Genomic DNA, 5,708 nt, shown 5'->3' on the forward strand with positions numbered 1-5,708 from the left:
TGTGAATCATGGCCTGAAGAACCTCTCCACTACAGAAAAAAAGGAAAACAGGATGAACCATCCACAACTCAGGCAACAGGACAAGTCTCTCATTCCCTGCCATTGCTTCTTCTCCAAGAACTGTAGGAAGCTAGCGGTCATGGAGTACAGGTCCTCTGTGAGTCCCACCCAGAGCACCCTGTCTATTTCCACACCTGAACTGGAAGCATACCCACTGCTTCTAAAGTGCACAGATCTGCTGAGGGAGGAAAAAAGACTCCAGTGATGCTGTGGGAAAGCAATTACCCTTCCAGGCAGTAGGAAACTCTGCTGAAAGGCCTCCTAAATAAAGCTTTGAAGTTGGTTCCCAATCCTGAATCAGGAAAATCTCTGCTTCTAACTCTGTGTGTGCCCAGGACTTTGCATTCCTTGGTACATCCTTCATCTGAAGCACAGTAGCTACTGAGAGAAGGGAGGACTTGCAATGGCTGCATGTGGCACCAGAAAGCAACAGAGCATGCATGAGGTTTATAGCCGTTCAAGAGGAAGCAGGGATTCTGGCTGCCTTGGAGAATAGCCACATGCCAATGACAGGACAAACACAAGTGGAATGGAAAGGCCCCGTGGACAACCATCTTGTCACTGTGAAGCCTTTTGATACAGCTACATGTTACACAAAACTCCATTCATTTTCTCAAGAGAAAAGATTGCATTCACGAAACCTGTTTCTCTTGAGGAGCTTGGAGAAAACACACTGTTGCCCCTAAGACTAGTTATACCGGAAGCGCTTTCTGTGTGAGTCTGACATCGAGCTGACTTTAAGTGGAGGTCAGAACAGCTTTAGAACTTCGTAAAACCACATTATGTTTTTATAATACCTTACATTTGGACATTTATTCTCCCAGTTCTTTGCAAGGGTGTAGATCATTTATGGCCTATTTTATGGGTAGAGAAACTGAAATGGCTAACCATTAACAGGTTATGTTTTCTCAAAGTTACCCAGTAGGTAATTAGTAGATTTAAGAAAACAATCCAGGACTACAAATTCTCAGTTTCTTGGCCTTTCCCCTTAGACCTTTACACCCTAGATGATTCTAAATGTAATACCAGAAGAATGTAGGGAACCTGTGCTGGGGACCCCAGTGGACTATTACCTGATTATGGAGTCTCAGATAACATCGTAAGACATTGAAATGGGCAAGCTTGATAGTCACCGTACACGCGTTTCTCTCGTGTTTAGTGCTGCTGGTGGAGTGAAGCCAGACGACACTTGCCTTGGCTTCTTAGCTTTAGAGAATGTCTCCTGTCACCACACATACACTCAATACATGGGTGCTCAGTACTGGTACAGTACAGCAAATGCCACTAACCCTCTGACCATGTGACTAGCACTGTATAGGCCCCAGGAAAGCACTGTCACACCACTCTTGCTCTATGTCTTTAGATAAAAGGGACTGTGACAGAACACCATCCAGCTTAAGGGCTATGCCACAATGGACATCAGAGATGAGCACTGTATTGGAAGTTGAGGAACAACAGGTAGCAGGAGCACCTTTGGTACAGAAGAAAGGTGACGTAATGAACTGTCCAGTCTCCATTTTGTGTGTTTGTTTTTCCTCTTTTTCAAATTTCAGTTGGCGCTCGCAGAGACTTGGGAATCATTGTGAGTATTCCCTTAATTTCACAGGTGGTTAGGGACATTTAGCAATATTAGGTTCTTGGTGTACTCTTAAATTTGCACGTGTGTGTGTAGCTAATTGTAATATCAAGGAAGCAGGCTATTGATGCTTGACTTGAGCATAAATAGTGAAGCAAAAAATTACACAGATCTCCATTTATGCAGTAGATCCCTCAAAGTTTTATGTAAATCAGTTTAAAGGCTAAATTATTACTGAACTGTGGAATCTGGGACAAGTTGTAACTCCTCTCCCTATTTATAGAAAAAATGTTGAATCATGTGATTTCTAATGTATATTTCAACTCCAGAAATGGTTTTTAAATTATTCTTTTTTTGTAAATGTTTTGCTTTTTATAAAACCTTATGTAAAACATAGTATAAACATTTTCTTTTCTTTTTTAAATATTTATTTACCTTTATTGGAAAGGCAGATTACAGAGACAAGGAGAGACAGAAAGATCTTCCAGCCACTGGTTCACTCCTCAAATGGCCACAATGGCCAGAGCTGAGCCAATCCGAAGCCAGGATCCAGGAACTTCTTCCATGTCCTCCACATAGGTTCAGGGTCCCAAGGCTTTCAGCCATCCTCAACTGCTATCCCAGGCCACAAGCAGAGAGCTGGATGGGAAGTGAAGCATCTGGGACATAAACTGGTACCATACGGGATAGTAATGCTTCTAGGTAAAGAATTAGCCTATTGAACCACAACATTGTCCCCCCACAAACCCTTTATAAAATCTACTCTAGACCATTCATACCTGATATACAAAACACAAACACTCTTATATCTAATGTTACTTATTCAGACTAATTAATTGGTCAAGCACCTGTGAGGTACCAAATATAGAGTGCTATATCTTGAGTGAGATTACAACAACAAATAAGTTACAGCTCATGTACTGAAGTATGTCACAGAGCATAAGACACAGAAAATTAGGTTCTGTGTTGTCCGTTAGGTTACTGTGACAGTCTATTTTGCCCTACCAAAGTGTCTCTAGTTGTATTTTATAACCAGTGGAAATCTATTGCTCACAGTACTGGAGACTAGGAAGTACAAGATGAAGGCACCAGCAGGCTTGGTGTGTGATAAGGCCTGTGTCTCTACTCCATACATTGTGCCTCTGGGTACATGCTAACAAGATGGGAGAATCCAACAAATCTTTTGTTTGCTGTTTGAAAAGGACAGTAATGCCTTTTCAGATGGTTGGAGCCTTCAAGACTTAGTCAATCTCAAAGTCCCTTCCCTCCTTTGACACTATCAATAAGTAGGTAAGATTTCAACATATGCATTTGGGAAGGACACAAACATTTAGACCATAGAAATTACTATGCTGCAATGTGTTACAGGCAACAAGAGAGCTGGACCTCCAACAAAGGAGCCATAGAGGATGGGCACCTTACCTTCCCTAAGATACAGGCAATGGCACCTTCCATGCCAGAGCAGAATGCTTGGTGAAGGCAGGGAATGAGTTGAGTTTAATGGGAAAGTAGCAGGCGGCCCAGCCAAGAGAAAAGGGAAAGCTTCTTAAGTTGAGAGGACAGCATACATCCAAGGTAGGGAATAGTACTTAGCATGAAGAATGCATATCTGCTGTGAGACATAGAGATGTGAGACTAAGCTTGGAGCAGTAGGAAGAGAGAGCATTGAAAATTTTCTGTAAGCCATTGAGAAACTCGAACACAGAAGAATGGTATCATAGAAATGGGTGCTGTGGAGGACCATGATTTGACGATGATCTGGAGGCATAAACAATGGAGACCAGGTTAGACTCAAGAGTAACACATTAGAGTGGTGAAACAGTATCCAGGGGAGAGATCTTGAAGAGCCTGAATGGGACACTGATAGTGCAAATGGAAAAGAGTGGGGCTGGGGACATATTTTGGAAAGCTACTTGGATCCATTTAGGCAATAACCTAATTCACTGTCCTTTCTTACACTGAATGATCTCTCCCAATGTGAGCATTAAGAAGAAAGCTTTGGGCCTGGCGCGATAGTGTAGTGATTAAAGTCCTCACCTTGCATGCACCAGGATCCCACATGGGCGCTGGTTCTAATCCTGGCAGCCCCGCTTCCCATCCAGCTTCCTGCTTGTGGCCTGGGAAAGCAGTCAAGGACGGCCGAAGCCCTTGGAACCCTGCACCCATGTGGGAGACTCGGGAAGAGCTCCTGGCTCCCAGCTTCGGACTGGTGCAGTACCAGCCACTGTAGCCACTTGGGGAGTGAACCATCAGACAGAAGATCTTCCTCTCTGTCTCTCCTCCTCTCTGTATATCCACCTTTCCAATAAAAATAAATAAATAAATCTTTAAAAAAAAAAAAAGAAAGCTTCACCTGTTCTGTGTTCCCAGATTCACATCCTATCTTATTAATTTTGTATAAATACTCTTATTATGAAATGTAAGTTGAAGAATGGGTATGGACAACCTATTCCAAGAGAATCACTCATTGATTCTCTTTAGCTTTGGAAGCTGTGAGGAAATTATGTCCAAAAAACACTTCGCCATCCCTCAGTCATCCTAAACGTTTGCACCACTTAGCTGGACTCATGGCATCCACCATACAGGTTTGAAGTTTTCAACAGAGAGCCTGTTTACAGTCAAGAAGAACAAGCATTTACTTCAGTTTAGGCCTCTGCAACTCTGTGCAGATGAGCCAGAAGCAAAGAAGTAGGCTTTCCTCTAGAACAGATGCCTTTAAAATTCAGGAGACACGTTCTTGGCACAGTCAGTGGGGTGACATTGCCCCAAATTCTCTGGAAGCAACTAAAGAATGTTGGCAAGATGTGACCAGCCTGGTAAGGCACAGATTCCACAAGGGAGGGAATCAGCAGCGGCCTTTAGAAAGTCACAGAGCCACATCCGGCTATGGTCCCAGGTAGAGCTCAGCTGGCCCGCTGGCATGGAGAGGGGACTATGATTTATACACATTTATATAAGATTGAAGGCACTTTATGAAATCTGTTTCTCTAATTACATTTCCTGAGAATTACTGGGGATTAGAATGTCACTATTCTTGGACACTCTGCCACGTAGGTTTCTGTAAACAGTTTACACAAAAATAATAGAGAGGGAATGATCAGTTGCCAATTTCTGTGAGCTTTTCCATGCACAGGCTCGCTATAACCAGTTGCTTCTGATTTATGGACCAACTGTCTGTAGCCAGCTGGACAACAGTCATCCTGACTCCTCAGTACTTTCAGAACATTTTTTAAAGTAAGCCCTAATAAAAGACTTCCTCTCTATGATCCCTGTCCTTTGGGATAAGGAAAATTCCCCCACAAAAATTGTACACATTTTGCAAAAACGATAAATCCTAAGGGAGACGTTTTAATGTCCCTGAGTCAGTGCATAACAAATGCCCCTTGTTATAAGTTAGAGCCTTTCTGGGATTGGTTGACCTTTGAAGTTTGTCCAATAGATAGGTTTTTCTCTCCTACTCAAGGTTATCATCAATCAGTTTTAATTTCTACTAACCCCAAAATCATGATTAAAATTCCTGTGAAATGTAGAGTTGTTTTTAATGTGGCATCATATTCAGTGACATGAATCATTTTGATTTTCTAGCACCAAAGAATTGAAAGCCAAAATGTCACAACAGAAAGTGTTTGGGAAAGGAGTGTATTACCAAGTGGACATGTCAGACAAATTGCAATGTTAAATGCACGTTATTATTGTCCCTTGTCTCTTTCAGCCTCTAGATATACACACCTGTGAACACACACAGATAAATCTGCAACTTAGAAAGAGTCCGCTAAGAATCTTGGTACGACTCATTGATAATCTTAGTAATCACTACAAGGATATTTTCTGATATCCAAGTTAGATTTTCTGCTTTAGAGCAGTTTGAATATACTTGAATCTCATTGGTTGCAATGCATAAGGGAGAATTTCGGCAACATCAAGTTCTGCTGACAACTTTGACTTCCTCGCCACCCAGCCACTGGATGTGCATATTCCTGTAGATATTTTGAAGCCCCATTGGGTTCCCACATCCAGGAAAGAGTCTCACTACCTCCTGGTACCCATAAGAGGAAGCTCACACTGATCTCCA

The sequence above is a fragment of the Ochotona princeps genome, chromosome 1 (genome assembly GCF_030435755.1).
Source record: "Ochotona princeps isolate mOchPri1 chromosome 1, mOchPri1.hap1, whole genome shotgun sequence".
Taxonomy (NCBI): domain Eukaryota; kingdom Metazoa; phylum Chordata; class Mammalia; order Lagomorpha; family Ochotonidae; genus Ochotona; species Ochotona princeps.